The 20061-nt window shown below is 39.0% G+C and overlaps 1 protein-coding gene across 16 annotated transcripts in view; it reads right to left on the bottom strand.

The window, feature by feature from the left end:
• SGCD (sarcoglycan delta) overlaps positions 1 to 20061 on the bottom strand; it is a 1717585-nt gene that overhangs the window by 1319115 nt on the left and 378409 nt on the right. The gene's annotated exons all lie outside the window — the stretch shown is intronic.

The following is a 20061-nucleotide window of genomic DNA, read 5'->3' as shown; positions in this document are numbered from 1 at the left end:
CAATGCTCTTTCCAATACACTAGAAAGGACACCATTTCTTAAAACAGTGAGAAAGTTGGAGATTTTAGAGTAGATCTGTGATATTCATCTGCATCATCCTTCCATTTGGAGAATTACACCTCCCTTTTCATTGTCTTCTAACTCAGCTCACATGATCTGGCTGAGGCTCATCCAGACTCTCCAGCCTTCCAAGTCACAGGGAGGTCACATTCCACAGGCCTTGCCAATAAGAATGCTTCATCTCCTCTAGACACACTAATGGGTTCAGGGATGGGTACATGCCCCAAGCTAGGTCAGGTGATGTCCTCCTTGGGATTTCTGCCCCATTATCAGGAAAGCTATTTCCCTTCCTCTAGAACCATAAACCATATGGATTCCGAAAGTCTGGAACTCTTGGAGCAATGTTCTCTGCCACAGGGATAGAGCCTGCTAGGAAAAAAAAGCAAGTAAAGCGGAACCAAGAGATGAAAGGATCAAGCAAGAAATGTCACGAGTAAGTCACCTGGATCCAGCCTGGCCTGAAACAAGACCTCCCCCAGACTTTTCTGTAAAATGAGCCACTCGATTCCATTTCTTAATCTAGTTTAAATTTTTTCACTTATAACTTTTTTAGAAAGGCCCCCAAAATACATGTACTAAACATCTACTTTCAGAATACACTCAGTGCTATGATCTCCAACTTCAAATGTCTTTGTAGCACTATCAAAAAGGCCCATAAATTTGATGGCCAAACCAAGAGTTTCTAAGATGCCTAACAGGAAGTGTTAAGGATGATTTATTAGTAGTTACTTTTTGCTCATTAATAATTTTTATATTTATTATATGTTGAAAAGATCAGTTTGGATATATTGGTTTAAACAAAATACCTTATTAAAATTATTTTATTATTTCCTTTTTACTTATTTTAATGTGGCTTCCAAAAAGGTTAAATTATATATGTGGTTTAATTAGATTTACATTGGACACTAGTAAGCATAGGTACATACACTATGCCACAACTAGGGTGAACTTCCCCTCACCCAAAGGCTCCCAGATTTCTCCCTTCCAGTGTTCTGAGTCTGCAATCCTCTTGTAAAATGGACAGGTCCTGTCTCCCCAGTCTGACCCCATTTCCTATTTCTCCGTTTTTTTTTTTTAAATGGGTATACCATAATTCTTTTACTTTCAAGTTTAAATTTTCATCAAAATTAGATTTGGACGTAATTTACAGAGTCACACAATTCTTTGAGACTTATTACGAAAAAACAGCATTCTCCTGTACTCTCATCTCTTTCTCAAAAGCAACCATTCTCAATTATTTTAGCTGTTTCTTTTGTCACTCACCTCCATATATCTAAATAACATGCTTCTATTTCCTACTTCTTGAATTTTCAGGTTTAGGTATTTATTATCTATAGAAGATGAGAAATTTTGGAGGAAAGTAGCATGCTATGGTGGGTAAGATCATAGCTTTGGAAACATACAGACTTGGGTTACATGTCAAATACTGGTTCTGCCAGTCATGGTCTGTGTGACCTCAGGCATGTTGTTCAATCTCTCTGTTTCTCCTCTCTTGAGGCCTAAATAAGATCATGTATATGGAGTGCCTTGCACAATGCCCACCACATGTGTAAGCACTAAATACATAGCAACTATTACTGTTGATATTACAATTATTTATTGTTGTTAGTGGTAATGGTGGTAGGTACTAACTGCAATCACTGTGCTAATCATTCAGGATGCAAAATGGAATAAGGTACAAATCTTGCCCTTCAAGTTGCTAACAACCACCGTTCAGAATACTGATAGGTGTCAAATAAAGGATACCAGCCACAAACACTGGATTCCAAGGATGAGAGAGAGAACCATGAACTGAAATGGATGGGGAAGATTCTATTGCCTGAAAATTACAGTAAGTAAAATGTATTACTGCTCCTATTTCTGCCAGCAGACATTCATGGTAGCAGATCTAAAAATAGGTAAGAAGTAGAAGAAACCTAAATGATGAGTCAGCCAAATTCCCCATTTTACAGATGGAGAAACTGAAGCCCCTTTAGAGAAGAAACCCAAATCACACAACTAGCCACTCAAAAAGTGAGGGTGAGAAAGCTGTTTGAAGCTTTTGAAGTTTGAGGCTTCTCTGTATCAATTCTGAACAGAGTAGCTAACCCATTTCTGAACATAATTTACTACAGAGTAACCTCCATCTCACCTCCTGTCAGTTTCAGGATTGTATCATTTCCGGTGATCTCTGCTGCTGTCATTAGTCAATTCCTTAAACTGACCTGAATTCAACATCTTCACTGTAGTCATTTATTTTAAAAGTTTCAATTGGCAGTTTGTTGAAAGACATATCATTTTTCTCATGACAGTATCACTCTTGATCTAAATTGTTCTCATAAGAGGGATCAGAAACAGGAAGTGGAATTATTCTCTTCTTTTGACATTGATCTTGCTTCCTTCTGTGGGGATCTGCTCCAGGCATACAAGTCCAGCCCCCTTGGACCTAATATTCCAATTCCTGCTGCCTAGACAGCTCCATGGACTTGAATCAGAATTCCTAGTATTAGATTAGCATCTCTGCCTAGGGGACAGCCATGTTCTCATTTAACTCAACTTTTTTCTGATGTTTTAAAACCCTTTAGTTCTAACATTTTAAATGCTTATGCCACTTATTTCCATAGTTTCCACAGAAGAATAAACATGCAATCTATTACTTTTCTGGCCTCTCAGCCAGGTAAGACTCTATACTCCCAATGCAGTGGGCCTGGGTTTGATCTTGGTCAGGGAAACAGATCCCACATGCATGCCACAACTAAGAGTTTGCATGCCACAACTGAGAGTTTGCATGCCACAACTAAGGAGCCTGAGTGCCAAAACTAAGAAGTCTACGTCCCTCAGTGAAGATCCCGTGTGCCGCAACTAAGAGCTGGAGCAGCCTATATTTTAAAAAAATGAAAAAAAAAAAAAGATATCCCATATCCCCAAGCCAATCCCACTGCACATTTATAAAAATTTGTTCTCAAAAGTCACACTATCCAGCCATGGATTTAAATTTATTCTCTGAGATGTCTGACATTCTCCATTCTCACCGACAAATCACAGGGAATTTTACAGTTCCCCACTCTGATAGCCTCATGGTTCTCTGTTGTTCCATCACCAGTTGGATTATCATCCACGGAACCGTGGTGGGTTCCAAAGAGACAGAAGGCTGTTTTCAATCCATTTGTTATTTTAATGACAAAGAATCACCCCAAAAGCCTTGTTAAAACCTCATGTAATCTGGAAAAAATAGAGGCACCAAGCTTCTTAAGCAGGAGCAAGGTACTATCACCATCCGTCAAACCTGAAATAATGGAGTGGAAGGAGGCCTAGAAAGGCTGTCCTGGGAGGCATGTGGTCATCCCAGAATGACTCAGCAAGAGCTTTTAGCATCAGCTACCACATCGTTTCACCCTCATTTTATCAGGAAGGAAAACCTTGCATACTTATTCTCAAACTTTAGTTAGAAAAATCTTGTGTGCAGTCAAAACACCAGGAAAAATAAAGTAATAGAACAATAACTCATGCACAGATCTTGAAGATCATCTGTTGCACTTTAAAAGTGTGTGAACTAAAACCTGGAGTGCAGAAGGGACCAAGCCTCTCCCCAAGACTCTTTTTAAATGGCCTTAATGTCATCTGAAGTGTGATTTGCCAATACTCATTCTTCTAGTCTTGGCTCTGTCACTTATGAGCTGCATAATACTGGACAATTTGCTGAGCCTCTCCAAGCCTCAGTTCCCTCATCTGTAAAGTAGCTATAACAACACTGCCTACCTTATGATGTTGTTATAAGGATTAATTAATATATGTACATGAAGTGATAATCACATAGTAAATATTTAATAAGTGATAGATATCAATACTATTATCTATGATGTGAAATTTTAGTATGATGCACCTACGGAGAAATGTTGATCTAAATTCCACCCCTTAATCCTCTGTGTCCCAATCTCTTGCTCACTCTCTCTCTTTCACAGATGTGTTCTATAATCACAGAATGTGGAGTCAGGAAATCTGGACTTCAGGGTCAGCTTCGCCATACTATGTGTTGGGTGACCTTGGGAAATCAGTTTACCAATCTAGGCCTTAGTCTCCTCACTTTTAAGATGGGGAAGTGAGATGAGGTGATATCTATGGTCCTAAACATCTACACTATTAAATAAATTCTAGGATCTATACCATTGACTGGCTGCCCAGGTCATTTTCCTAGATTTCCAGTCAAAGGGAAAAGCGTCTAGCAATACTCAGCCCCACCTTGAGAGAGATAATCTCTCTCAAGGACTGGAAGAAGGTGGAGCTCTAAGCTCAACTCCCCATCCTAAAATCACAATCCAGGATTTACTCTGAAAACCACCAAACAACTCCCCATGGGTGATAAAGCCTGGACCTGCTGAAAGACCCCACCTGTCTCAAGAAAGTCCCCATCACTCTCCTCTACCAGCGTGTCATGGACCTTTGCAATTTCCATCACTCTCCCCAACACTATGGCAGCTTCTGTCTTACTTTCAGAGAAGCTTAGTTATTGAGGAAGGGGGCAATGTTGCTGAAGAGGCCCAATGCTGTCCAATCAGAACATTTTCACTTTTAAGGGCCTTGTTTTTCAATAAATGAATGTCACCAAAAGAGACAGAGAGAAGTCTGGGAATAAAGTTCAGAGCAGCCGTCTCTGTAAGATGGTCTCTGAAGCCCTACTTAATTTTATTTTTTGAAAGTGTTTGGAGTGTTTCTTATAAGCTAGGTGTTGTTCTAAGAGCTTCACCTATATCATCTCACTGAATCTTCACCACAATCTTGGGAGGTAGGTACTTTGTTATCACTATGCTATAAACAAGGAAACTGAAGCACAACCCTACCATGATCAAGTATGTAAATTTCCAACATATATTACCTACCTGTCCACTGAAACTAAGATTTATTCTGCTAGTCATATTTATCTTGTGGTTTTTGTTTCTTTTTTTAGATGTTGGGGGTAGGAGTTTATTAATTAATTTATTTATTTTTGCTGTGTTGGGTCTTCGTTTCTGTGCGAGGGCTTTCTCTAGTTGTGGCAAGCGGGGGCCGCTCTTCATCGCGGTGCGCGGGCCTCTCACTATCGCGGCCTCTCTTGTTGCGGAGCACAGGCTCCAGACGCGCAGGCTCGGTAGTTGTGGCTCACGGGGCTAGTTGCTCCGCGGCATGTGGGATCCTCCCAGACCAGGGCTCAAACCCGTGTCCCCTGCATTAGCAGGCAGATTCTCAACCACTGCGCCACCAGGGAAGCCCTATCTTGTGGTTTTGATATAGATTTTTTTTTTTCCCTTTTTAGGCAGTGCTTGCTTACTCTGTTATGGGTTTTAATTGAGCCTCCTTCATGTCTGTGTGGCAGATGTGTAAAATCATTAAGTACTATTGAAAACTCTCAACAGGAATATTGATTTTTTCCTACAGTTCTTTCCTGAGATGATTATTACTGACAATTTAGACTTATGCATGTTAAAATAAATTGACCTGGCATGCGCCACTAAATACAATCCAAGTGATCTTTGGTTGCCCAATTTTAAATCCTCAGATGAAATGATACAGTTTGGGGGGTGAGAAACAGGGAAATACCTGTCATTTTAGCCAACAGCTTGAAACTGTATGAATACAAAGGTTTTTTTCTCTCTTTTTTCTTGAATGCCTTTTAAAAAATAAATTACCCTTTAAATTTAAGCACTTTTGTTCCAGTATCAGTCAGGTTTTCCATAGGAACAAAACTAATAGGAGATATATATATACACACACACACACACACATATATAATTTTATTATATATAAAATATTATACATAATATACAATATTATATTATAATTGTATAATACATATAACTTTATATATTATATATATAATTTTTTTTCCAGTCTGAGTCCAAAGGCCTGAGAACCAGAAATGCTGATGGTGTAATTTCCAGTTCAAGGGTAAGAGAAGACCAACGTTCCAGCTTATGTAGTCAGGAAGAGAGAGCAAATTCTCCCTTCCTCCCCGTTTTTGTTCTTTTCAGCCCTCAACGAACTAGACAAGGTCCACCTGTAATGGGGAAGGCAATCTGCTTTACACAGTCTGTTGACTGAAAAGCTAATCTCATCCAGAAACACCCTCACAGACACACCAGAAATAATGTTTAATCAACTATCTGGGAATCCTATGACCCAGTCAAGTTGACAGGGAAAATTAACCATCACAGTTTCACTGTTCCTCCAAGTTAAATGACACTGTATAGAAGTCAAATTGTACATTAGGAAGTGGTTAAAAAAAAAAACTGGAATTTTTTTCTTTTATATCATTCAGGAAAGATGGACTACCTTTCAGATCACAGAAAGTTCCATACATTTGTCTTTCTTCTAGTCATCAGTAAAACTCCTTAATGCCAGAAATCACATTATGTAAACTTGTGCTCCCCTCAAAACTTCAACGGTTCTTAGAACATAGGAGGCACAGTAAAATGAATGCAGGACAATATGCAGTCATTGAACACGTGAAAGGAATTATGAGATTGGCTCATTTACACTGACATGTAACTCATAAGCAAAAGCACTTTTGAGTAGAGGACCCACTATGTGCAAGATTGGTATTTAATAGCTAAATGATCAACTGGAATGAGTATCACCTTCTCAAAGTTATTCACATGGATCTTCAGCTCTGACCAAATTTATAGAAACTGTGGCCAACATCTTAATTTTTCCCTTGCTAAATTACTATGGAGATGAATTTTAGCAACTTAATCCACCCTGCTTAAACTAATTCTTCATTAAAGCGTAACTTTCTCCCATAGGGAAACTTCTAAAGCCACCAGATATAAGCGTGAACACCTCTGGTTTGTTTTAATTCTTTTTCTTAAGTGAGAAGTTGAGCACATTTTGCCAAGGATTAAATCTCCTCAGGTCTCACAAATTTGGTATTTTCAAACTAAATTCGTGGTCTCACACTGCAACTCTTTTGCAGCTGGAGGAAAACCACTTCATGCTGCTATGGGAAAAGTATTTAAATGACCCAGAAAGATGGCAAAGGGCTTAAGTAAGTCCATACCCCCTAACATTTCTGCTAAATTCAATATTAATATCCTAAAAAGCTGTGGATTACATTTCTCCTTATACTGCTTAATAGGCTTTCAAATGATCAAGAACTTACTTTTTTTAAGTTAAAACACTCAAAAGGATGTGAAGACAAGCCAGACTGGGAGGAAATATTTGCAAAAGCCATTTCTGATAAAAGGCTATTAACCAAAGTATACAAAGAACACTTAAAACTCAACAATAAGGAAATGAACAACCTGATTTTAAAATGGGTCAAAGATCTGAACAGACACCTCATCAAAGAAGATATACAGATGGTAAATAGGCATATAAAAAGATGGAAAGCATCACATATCATTAAAGAATTGAAAATTAGAACATGAGATACCACTATACATCTATTAGAATGGCCCAAATCCAAAACACTGACACCACCAAATGCTGGCTAGGATGTGGAGCAATAAGAACTCTCATTGCTGGTGGGAACACAGAATGGTACAGCCATTTTGAAAGACAGTTCAACAGTTTCTGGCAAAACTAGACACACTCTTACCATATGGTCCAGCAATTATGTTTCTTGCTATTTACCAAAACGAGTTGAAAACTTACGTCTACACAAAAACCTGCACATGATGTTTACAGCAGCTTTACTCAGAATTGCTAAAACTTGGAAGCAACCAACATATTCTTCAGTAGGTGTCTGGATAAATAAGCTGTGGTACATCCAGACAATGGAATATTCAGTGCTAAAAAGAAATGAGCTAGCAAGCCACAAAAAGACATGGAGGAATGTTAATGCACATTACGAAGTGAAAGAAGACAATCTGAAAAGGCTACATACTGTATGATCACAACTACATGACATTCTGAAAAGGCAAATCTATGGAAATAGGAAAAAGATCAAGCATTGCCAGGAGTTAGGGAGGAAGAAGGGATGAATACATAGGTGGGGGACATCTTAGGCACACCCAAAGAGCCAATCCAACAGGAAGGATCTTGTGAATGGTGGCAAGAGAAGTAGAGTCTTCATACGTCTGAGACTCAACATATGCATCCAATCTAAAAAAGCAATCCTTTTCTTCAAAGCTCAGAAACAAGGTTTGGACTGCATTTCCCATTAAATTTCTGAAAAGCCACATCAACTACGTTAGAATGCAGACACTCTGTCTTTTTTTTTTTTTTTTTTTTTAACAGTGTGAAAGATTTCAGCATGATTTGATGAGCACCTGCTTTGAGATTTCAGCTAATGCTATTAGAATCCTTATAGGCAGATGATACTGGGGTAAGGGCAGTTGCTTGGAACCACGCTGTTCCATTATCATCTGGCCACCAATCTAGATTAAATGGCAAAGACAGAATTAGAACAAACTTTGAATATAACTGGAGTCCATCCTAGGCTTATCTTTTCGGATTCTTACATGAGAGCATGCACAAGAATACCATTTATACAAATTCAATTTCTATCAACTCAGAGCATGTACCTAAATATCAAGTGTATCTAGAGCGTGAGCTTTGAAGGAGCCAATCAACTAATGTTGCACTCATTTGATGCCCTTTTACCCTTCAGAAAAAAATAAGTCTGATGTACTTGGACAAAATCAAACTCAGGGGATTCTTTATTTTCTATACAAAACAGTGGTTCTCATTTAGGGGCATTTTGTCACTCATCCCTAGGGGACATTTAACAATGGCTACAGACTTTTTAGTTGTCACAACTGAGGGAAGAGACTGCAACTGGCATCTAGTGGACAGAGACCAGAGAAACGGCTAAACATTCCATAATACACAAGATAGTCCCCCACGACAAAGAATTACCTGATCCAAAATGTCAACAATGCCAAGCTTCAGAAATATTATTAGTATTCCAAGGTAACATTTTTGTAATTTTTCCTTCCACTGTACAAGTAAACTTCTTAGAAGCATTGCACATAGTCTTTACTTTTGCCTCTTCACCTCGCACTAACACCACATCCAACCCCAATCTGGACCCAGCTCCCTTCATTCCAACAAAACGGTTGTCACTGTAGTCATCCATGAGCTCATACCACCAAATCCAGGGTACACTTCTCATCCTGCTTGACCTCTTTATGAAAGATTCTCTCCTCTTGCTTCCAGAACCCTAAATTCTCCTGGTTTTCTTCTTCTCTTTCTTCCCTGTCTCATTAGTAAGTTTCTCTTCTTTATAGCACCATTATGTAATAGAGTTCCACGATTCAGTGTTAGGCCCTCTCTCTCTTTAACTTTTCTCAAGGTAACTGGGTTAGTTTCCTATCGCTGCTGTAATTACCCCAAACTTGGTGGCTTCAAACAGCACCGTTTTATCATCTTACAGTTTTGGAGATCAGAATTCCAAAATGGGTCTCACTGTACTAAAATCCAAGTCTAATCAGAGCTATGTTCCTTTCTGAAGACACTAGGGAAAAATCTATTTCTGGTCTTTTCCAGCTTCTAGGGCTGCCCCTATTCCTTGACTAGAGGCTCCTTCCATTATAAGCTGATTCACTTTGTTATAAAGCAGAAACTAACACACCATCGTAAAGCAATTATACTTCAATAAAGATATTAAAATAAATAAAATGCCAAAAATAAATAAATAAATAAAGTAGTTTGGCAAACTAGTAAATATAACAAATAATTTAAAAATAAAATGTTATTAACAAACCACAAAACAAAACACAAAAAAAGCCAGCAATGACAGGACAAGGCTTTCTCACGTCACATCCCTCTGAAACTGACTCTTCTACTGCTGTCTCCCACATTTAAGGACCCTTGTGATTACACTGGGTCCACCTAGATAATCCAGGATAATCTCTATTGCACAGTCAGCTGAATAACAACCTTAATTCCACATGCTATCTTAATTTCCCTTTGCCATGTAAGATAACGTATTCACAGGCTCTGCAGATTACGACATGGACATCTTGGAGAGGCCGTTATTCTGTCTACCACAGTAATTTACTTTACATTACCACCCATTTGTGCACAGATGACTCCCAATTTCATATTTTGTATCTACAACCTACACTTCTCTTCTCAATGCTAGATCCAAATATTCAAGTGTTCAAGAGAAAACTCCAGACCCAAAACAAACTCATGACCTTCCTCCCTGAATATGGTCCTTTGCCAGCGTTCTCAGGTTCAGTGAATGGCATCATCAGCCATTCAGTTACTAGAAACTTGGGTGTTGGTCATCCTTAACATTTCCTTTTTCTTTACCTCCATTTTCAATCTAGTACCAAGTCCTTTTACTTTCTAATTATCACATGAATTCATCTACGTCTTACCATCTCCATCCCTCTCCCCAACTACTGTCATTCAAGAGACCTTTAGCTCATCTGAACTACTGGAAGACCATCCTAACTAGTCTACCCTTACTAGTTAGCTAGCTTTGACCCCTTCCAACCCCCATTCCTCATATGGCAGAATTATCTTTTTGGAACTCAAATCTGATCAAGTCATCCTTCTGCTCAAATTCTGTAATGGCTTCCTGTTTTTCTAGGTGTAAAAACAAATCCCTGGAATATGGCACAGAAGGCTCTTCCAAGCCTAGCCCCGTATCTCTCTCCAGCTTCACAGGGGAACAGAACACACTGCTTTTCTCCCAGAATGAGATGTACCCACCTCTCGCACCTCACAGGACCTTGGCACACACTGCTCTCTTCCAGGAATATTTCTTCCATTTCTCTCTTGCTGTATTTGACTCAAAACTTAACTATCACACCTCCTCAGGGCAGCCTTCCCTGACGTCCCTTGCTCAATCCTTAAAACACCATGCCTCTCTCTTTTGTAACACTTAACATAATTCCAGTTTGGGGGACTTCCCTGGTGATCCAGTGGTTAAGACTTTGCCTTCCAATGAAGCAGGTGCGGGTTCGATCCCTGATCAGGGAGCTAAGATCCCACATGCCTCGCAGCCAAAAAAAAACAAAACAAAAAAACCCCACAAAACAGAAGCAGGATGGTAACAAATTCAATAAAGACTTTAAAATTAGTCCACATCAAAAAAAAATCTTAAAAAACAATGATAAAAAAAATAGTTGCAGTTTTAAATTTCTCTGTGAGATTATTTAATCAATAGTTCTCTTCCGGGCTTCCCTGGTGGCGCAGTGGTTGAGAGTCCGCCTGCTGATGCAGGGGACACGGGTTCGTGCCCCGGTCCGGGAAGATCCCACATGCCGCGGAGCGGCTGGGCCCGTGAGCCATGGCCGCTGAGCCTGCGCGTCCGGAGCCTGTGCTCCGCAACGGGAGAGGCCACAACAGTGAGAGGCCTGCGTACCACAAGAAACAAAAACAAAATGAAACAAAACAAAAAAAATAGTTCTCTTCCCCATTTGATTGTCCAATGAAAGCAGGACAGTATCTGTGCTCATCACTGAATCCCTAGTGCCTAGCTCAGGATTAGGCACAATGTCGGCACTCAATAACTATTTGTTAAATGGGTAAATAAATGACAATTGTATGTGGAATTTTTTTAAAAAATGATGCAAATGAACTTACTTACAAAACAGAAACACCTCACAGACTTAGAAAAAAAACTTATGGTTACCAAAGAGGAAAGGTGCAGGGGAGAGACAGATTGGGAGTTTGGGATTGGCATGTACACACTACATGTTTAAAATAGATAAACAACAAGGACCTACTGTATAGCACAGGGAATTCTGCTCAATATTCTTTTTTTAAACATCTTTATTGGAGTATAATTGCTTTACAATGTTGTATTAGATTCTGCTGTATAACAAGGTGAATCAGCTATATGTATACATAGATCCCCATATCCCCTCCCTCTTGCCTCTCCATCCCACCCTCCTTATCCCACCTTTCTAGGTGGTAGCAAAGCACGGAGCTGATCTCCCTGTGCTATGCAGCTGCTTCCCACTAGCTATCTATTTTACATTTGGAACTATATATATGTCAATGTTACTCTCTCACTTCGTCCCAGCTTACCCTTCCCCCTCCCTGTGTCCTCAAGTCCATTCTCTACATCTGTGTCTTTATTCCAGTCCTGCCCCTAGGTTCATCAGAACCAGTTTATTTTTAGATTCCATATATATGTGTTAGCATACGGTATTTGTTTTTTGCTTTCTGACTTACTTCACTCTATATGACAGACTCTAGGTCCATCTACCTCACTACAAATAACTCAATTTCGGGTTTTTTTATGGCTGAGTAATATTCCATTGTATATATGTGCCACATCTTCTTTATCATTCATCTGTCGAGGGACACTTAGATTGATTCCATGTCCTGGCTATTGTAAATAGAGATGCAGTGAACATTGTGGTACATCACTCTGTTTGAATTATGTTTTTCTCAGGGTATATGCCCAGTAGTGGGATTGGTGGGTCATATGGTAGTTCTATTTTTAGTTTTTTAAGGAACCTCCATACTGTTCTCCATAGGGGCTGTAACAATTTACACTCCCACCAACAGTGCAAGAAGGTTCCCTTTTCTCCATACCCTCTCCAGCATTTATTGTTTGTAGATATTTTGATGATGGCCATTCTGACTGGTGTGAGGTAATACCTCATTGTAGTTTTGATTTGCATTTCTCTAATGATTAGTGTTGTTGAGCAACCTTTCATGTGTTTGTTGGCAATCTGTATATCTTCTTTGGAGAAATGTCTATTTAGGTCTTCTGCCCATTTTTGGATTGGGTTGTTTGTTTTTTTGATATTGAGCTGCATGAGCTGCTTGTATATTTTGGAGATTAATCCTTTGCCAGTTGCTTCATTTGCAAATATTTTGTCCCATTCTGAGGGCTGCCTTTTCGTCTTGTTTATGGTTTCCTTTGCTGTGCAAAAGCTTTGAAGTTTCATTAGGTCCCATTTGTTTATTTTTGCTTTGATTTCCATTTCTCTAGGAGGTAAGTCAAAAAGGATCTTGCTGTGATTTATGTCACACAGCATCTGCCTATGTTTTCCTCTAAGGGTTTTGTAGTGTCTGGCCTTACATTTAGGTCTTTAATCCATTTTGAGTGTATTTTTGTGTTTGGTGATAGGGAGTGTTCTAATTTCATTCTTTTCCATGTAGCTGTCCAGTTTTCCCAGCACGACTTATTGAAGAAGCTGTGTTTTCTCCACTGTATATTCTTGCCTCCTTTATCAAAGATAAGGTGACCATATATGCATGGGTTTATCTCTGGGCTTTCTATCCTGTTCCATTGATCTATATTTCTGTTTTTGTGCCAGTAAAATACTGTCTTGATTACTGTAACTTTGTAGTATAGTCTGAAGTCTGGGAGCCTGATTCCTCCAGCTCTGTTTTTCTTTCTCAAGATTACTTTGGCTATTCGGGGTCTTTGTGTTCCCATAAAAATTGTGCAATTCTTTGTTCTAGTTCTCTGAAAAATGCCACTGATAGTTTGATAGGGATTGCATTGATCTGTAGATTGCTTTGGGTAGTAGAGTCATTTTCACAATGTTGATTCTTTCAATCCAAGAACAAGGTATATCTCTCCATGTGTTTGTATCATCTTTAATTTCTTTCATCAGTGTCTTACAGTTTTCTGCATATAGGTCTTTTGTCTCCTTAGGTAGGTTTATTCCTAGATATTTTATTTTTGTTGTTGCAATGCTAAATGGGAGTGTTTCCTTAATTTCTCTTTCAGATTTTTCATCATTAGTGTATAGAAATGCAAGAGATTTCTGTGCATTAATTTTGTATCCTGCTACTTTACCAAATTCATCGGTTAGCTCTACCAGGTTTCTGGTAGCAACTTTAGGATTCTCTATGTATAGTATCATGTTATCTGCAAACAGTGACAGTTTTACTTCTTCTTTTCCGATTTGGATTCATTTTACTTCTTTTCCTTCTGATGGCTGTGGCTAAACTTCCAAAACTATATTGAATAATAGTGGTGAGAGTGGGCAAACTTGTCTTGTTCCTGATCTTAGCGGAAATGGTTTCAGTTTTTCACCACTGAGAATGATATATGGCCTTTATTATGTTGGGGTAGGTTCCCTCTATGCCCACTTTCTGGAGAGTTTTTATCATAAATGGGTGTTGAATTTTGTCAAAAGCTTTTCCTGCATCTGTTGAGATTACCACATAGTTTTTCTCCTTCAATTTGTTAATATGGTGTATCACATTGATTGATTTGCGTATACTGAAGAATCCTTGCATTCCTAGGATAAACCCCACTTGATCATGGTGTATGATCCTTTTAATGTGCTGTTGGATTCTGTTTGCTAGTATTTTGTTGAGGATTTTTGCATCTATGATCATCAGAGATATTGGCCTGTAGTTTTCTTTTTTGTGACATCTTTGTCTGGTTTTGGAACCAGGGTGATGGTGGCCTCGTAGAATGAGTTTGTGAGTGTTCCTCCCTCTGCTATATTTTGGAAGAGTTTGAGAAGGATAGGTGTTACCTCTTCTCTAAATGTTTGATAGAATTCCCCTGTGAAGCCGTCTGGTCCTGGGCTTTTGTTTGTTGGAAGATTTTTATTCACAGTTTCAATTTCAGTGTTTTGGTTTGTATGTTTATGTTCTCTATTTCTTCCTGGTTCTGTCTTGGAAGGTAGTGCTTTTCTAAGAATTTGTCCATTTCTTCCAGGATGTCCATTTTATTGGTATATAGTTGCTTGTAGTAATCACTCATGATCCTTTGTATTTCTGCAGTGTCAGTTGTTACTTCTCCTTTTTCATTTCTAATTCTGTTGAGTCTTCTCCCTTTTTTTCTTGATGAGTCTGGCTAATGGTTTATCTATTTTGTTTTTCATCTCAAGGAACAAGTTTTTAGTTTTACTGATCTTTTCTATAGTTTCCTTCAGTTCTTTTTCATTTATTTCTGATCTGATCTCTATGATTTCTTTCCTTCTGCTATCTTTGGGTTTATTTTGTTCTCCTTTCTCTGATTGCTTTAGATGTAAGGTTAGGTTGTTTATTTGAGATGTTTCTTCTTTCCTGAGGTAGGATTGTATTGCTATAAACTTCCCTCTTAGAACTGCTTTTGCTGCACCCCATAGGTTTCGGGTCGTGTTTTCATTGTCATTTGTTTCTCGGTAGTTTTTGATTTCCTCTTTGATTTCTTCAGTGATCTCTTGGTTATGTAGTAACGTATTGTTTAGCCTCCATGTGTTTGTATTTTTTACAGTTTTTTCCTGTAATTGATATCTAGTCTCACAGTGTTGTAGTCAGAAAAGATACTTGATACTATTTCAATTACCTTATATTTACCAAGGCTTGATTTGTGACCCAAGATATAGTCTATCCTGGAGAATGTTCCATGAGCATTTGAGAAGAAAATGTTTTCTGTTGTTTTTGGATGGAATGTCCTATAAATATCAATTAAGTCCATCTTGTTTAATGTATCATTTGAAGCTTATGTTTCCTTATTTATTTTCATTTTGGTTAATCTGTCCATTGGTGAAATTGGGGTGTTAAAGTCCCCTACTATGATTGTGTTACTGTCGATTTCCCCTTTTATGGCTGTTAGCATTTGCCATATGTAGTTGAGGTGCTCCTATTTTGGGTGCATAAATATTTACAATTGTTATATTTTCTTCTTGGATTGATCCCTTGATCATTATGCAGTGTCCTTCTTTGTCTCTTGTAATAGTGTTTATTTTAAAGTCTATTTTGTCTGATATGAGAATTGCTACTCCAGCTTTCTTCTGATTTCCATTTGCATGGAATAACTTTTACCACCCCCTCACTTTCAGTCTGTATGTGTCCCTAGGTCTGAAGTGGGTCTCTTGTAGACAGCCTATGTACAGGTCTTGTTTTTGTAACCATTCAGCCAGTCTATGTCTTTTGGTGGGAGCATTTAATCCATTTAAATTTAAGGTAATTATTGAGATGTATGTTCCTATTACCATTTTCTTAATTGCTTTGGGTTTGTTTTTGTAGGTCTTTTCCTTCTTTTGTGTTTCCTGCCTAGACAAGTTCCTTTAGCATTTATCGTAAAGCTTGTTTGGTGGTGCTGAATTCTCTTAACTTTTGTTTATCTGTAAAGGTTTTAATTTCTCCTTCGAATCTGAATGAGATCCTTGCTGGGTAGAGTAACCTTGGTTGTAGGTTTTTCCTTTTCATCACCTTAAATATGTTTTGGCTTGCAGAGTTTCTATGAAAAATCAGGTCTTAACCTTTTGGGGATTTTTTTGTATGTTATGGGTTGTTTTTCCCTTGCTGCTTTTAATATTTTTTCTTTGTATTTAATTTTTGACAGTTCGATTAATATGTGTCTCGGCATGTTTCTCTTTGGGGTTATCCTGTATGGTACTCTCTGTGCTTCCTGGGCTTGACTATTTCCTTTCCCACGTTAGGGAAGTTTTCGACTATAATCTCTTCAAATATTTTCTCAGACCCTTTCTTTTTTTCTTCTTCTTCTGGAACCCCTATAATTTGAATGTTGGTGCGTTTAATGTTGTCCCAGAGGTCTCTGAGACTGTCCTCAATTCTTTTCATTCTTTTTTCTGTATTCTGCTCCCTGGCAGTTATTTTCACCATTTTATCTTCCAGCTCACTTATCTGTTCTTCTGCCTCAGTTTTTCTGCTACTGATTCCTTTGAGAGTATTTTTAATTTCAGTAATTGTGTTGTTCATCACTGTTTATTTGCTCTTTAGTTCTTCTAGATCCTTGTTAACTGTTTCTTGCATTTTCTCCATTCTGTTTCTGAGCTTTTGGGTCATCTTTACTATCACTATCCTGAATTCCTTTTCAGGTAGGTTGCCTGTTTCGTCTTCATTTATTTGGTCTTGTAGGTTTTTACCATGCTCCTTTGTCTCTAACATATTTTTTTCATTTCTTTTTTTTTTTTTTTTTCCTGATAGATGGTGCTGTATTCCTGTCTTACTGGTTGTTTGGCCTGAGACGTCCATTACTGGAGTTTGCAGGCAGTTGGATAGAGCTGGGTCTTGGTGCTGAGATGAAGACCTCCGGGAGGCCTTGCTCTGATTGATATGCCCTGGAGTCTGAGGTTCTCTGTTAGTCCAGTGGTTTGGATTTGGAGCTCCCACCACAGAAGCTGGGCCTGACCTCTGGCCTGGTAACCAAGATCCCGCAAGCTGCGTGGTGTGGTAAAAAAATAAATAAATAAAAATAAAAGAAAGAAAGAAAAAAAGGAGCAGTACAATATCAAATAATAAAAAACAAAATAAAATTAGAAAGATAAAAAATATATTAGGAAAAATAAAAGTATAATTGAAACAACTGCAACAAGATAAAATAAAACTACAACAGAAAAAAAAAAAGTGGGGTGGGGGGGACAAGCCAGAAGGAGAGAACAATAACAAAGTATAAAGAATAAAATAAAATTAGAAAAATAAAAGATTTATTAGGAAAAATAAAAATATAAAAGAATGAACAACAATGAATCAACAAGGTAAATCAGAACCCCAATCTAAAAGAGGAAAAAAGAAAAGAAAAAAAGCCTTGGTTATGGGGGCGGAGTTTAGGCAGGGACGGAACTTAGGCAGGGGCAGGGTTTAGGGTGGGGCAGGTCTTAGGCAGGTGAGGGCCTAGGCTCAGGACCCACATAGGTGGAAAAGACCCTGGGGGCGGGGCCTAGGCAGGGTGACGTTCAAGCGTGGGGCAGGGCCTCTGCTTGGGACCTGCATGGAAGGGGATAGGCCGCATGTCAGAAGGAGGACCTCTGGAGTGTGGAGTTCCGGAGTTTGGAGGTAGGGCTCTGAATGAGGGTGTGTGGGTGGGGTTTAGGCCCAGCACATCGGAGGGGGTCTCCGAGTGTAGAGGTAGGGCCCTGGGTGGGGGTGTAGGGGCGGGGCTTGGGTTCTGCACTGCAGGAGGGAGGCTCGGAGGGCAGAGGATTAGGCCCGGGAGCCCAACAGGCTCCCCGGTGCCTAAGTGGACAGGGAAAGTACTGGCCGCATTCCCTTCCGTTCCTTTGTGCCCCTCCCCCACCATCTCCCCCAGAGTCTCCCCTGTGGCGCTGGACCCCTAACCATGGCTGAGTCCCACTGGGTGTAGGAACTCCTCCCCTCCCCCAGCCACCCCTCAGGGGTGCAGGTCCCGTCCCAACTCCACTTCTCCCCACCCTTCACTCCCCCCACACCCCACGTCCTTCCCGGTTGCTGGGGGTTCTTCCCCTCTCCTTATGTATTCATGGTCCCCCACCGGTGGCTGATAGGTGCCCTAGTTGTGAGGAGACTCGAATTCCACGTCCTCCTAGTATGCCATCTTGATTCCGCCCTCCCATTATTCTGTAATAACCCAAATGGGAAAAGAATTTGAAGGAGAACAGATATAGGTATATGTACACCTGAATCACTCTGCTGTACACCTGAAACTAACACAACATTGCTAATCAACTAAAGTCCAATATAACATAAAAATTTAAATAAATAAATGACAATCAATAAGTAAGATGTCTATTACTATACATAGTCATACCAATGATTTGCTAGTCATTTTGCTGTTCGTTCACTCAATAATGTTTTACTGAATGTACTTTTTTTCAAATACCAGTAAGCTATCCTATTTTATTTTATTTTATTTGCTAGTTAGAATCGCCAATTGTATGAACACAAGTTTAACAATTGTACTGTAAGATCAAGAGGAAAGAAAAATGCTCTTTTGGCATCCCTTCATTTCTCCTCTTAGGTATCATTGTCTTCCCCTGAGACACATTTGGACCACTCTACAGCAAGTGGCTTGACCCTCTCTCCTCAGTATCACTGGCAACAATTCTCGAAGCTGCTAATGGCAGTTGTGGACACTCATTGGAAATGACAGGAGACTTCAACATGGCATTGACTTGCATGAAGTTTCTCTAATGCTTAAGGAGTTTGGTCATGTGTCAGAGCTGCTCACATTAAATGATCTATTAGGTGCCATGATCTCCAGAAAGTTCATCTGTCACGCAGTAGGCCAGAAGTGTCACCTCTGTTTCATGTGATATGAAGGCAAACTCCCAAACTAACTAGAGAGAAATTGGCATATGGCACTCCTGACGATGAGAAAACTGAGGCTCTCGGTTCACATCCACGATTGTGCAAATGAAAGTTCCCCACTTTAACCAGTACATAAGCTAAATGTTTAACAGTTTAAGAGTCATTGAATTTTAATAGTTACAGTATTATTAGCTTAAAATAATATTATAATGAATATAAAGTAATGCCTATAATGAGTACAGTTATGACTAAGGTGAGTGAAAGCCTTTTTTTTTTTGTGGGGGTGGCTACAAAATGAAACTTTTGTGAGTAGTAAGTGAAAATATTAAACTGAATTTACCGAACAAGAACGATTTTTAACTGTGAAAGAAGTCCAAGATTCATTTTCAGGTATTTGTAATATTTGTGAGGATCTGGGGTGATTCCTAAGTTGGTCAAAGACAACATCATGCATGGCAAGATCTAGCTAAAGAGAAAAATCACAGTATCGATTAAATGGAAATCAAGTTTAGTGAAGTGTCCCTGAAGATAGGGTATATAGACTCTTCAGAAGCACCCCCAAGTGGTTATCACTAGGTTAACATGGACTGGTGATTGTAAGAATTAATTATAAGGGGAAAAAAATACAATTTAAATATTTGTGCTAAAAAGTATGTACGTGCATTATATCTGACATATTTTTGATATCACAAAAGGTATCAATTGGGTTCACTCTCAGCCTTTGTCTCAAGATACATGAAAGTAAAAGAGAAAGTGTGCACTTTAGGCTGACATTTCATCGTTCATTTGTATAATCTGTATATGTTTCCCATTTTGTGTGTTTCCCTTTGTTACAGTCCAGGTAATTTTACCAATAGTCTAGAAGACTGTTAGATGATTCCTACAGCTGAGATGTAAGTTGCATCTCTTAGAGAACTCACAAGTGTGTAAAATTTTTAAATAGACTAGGGCCATGCAGAGACTCAAATCTCCTTCCCCTTTAGACAAGTGCTTGGAAAGATAAAGCAGGTGAGTTATTTCTCCAAAACACAGTTTTGGAGTTGCAGCTAGGGCATGCTGGGACTGCAGTCTGCACACTGTTCTGTGTCTTTCCAACATGTGATGACACCTCCCACAGTACTAAATTTTTTTGGATATGATTAGTCTTTACAGTCT

The sequence above is a fragment of the Stenella coeruleoalba genome (genome assembly GCF_951394435.1).
Source record: "Stenella coeruleoalba genome assembly, chromosome: 3".
Taxonomy (NCBI): Eukaryota; Metazoa; Chordata; class Mammalia; order Artiodactyla; family Delphinidae; genus Stenella; species Stenella coeruleoalba.
The sequence above is the reverse complement of the archived record's forward strand: the minus strand, read 5'-3'. Positions and strand labels throughout refer to the sequence as shown.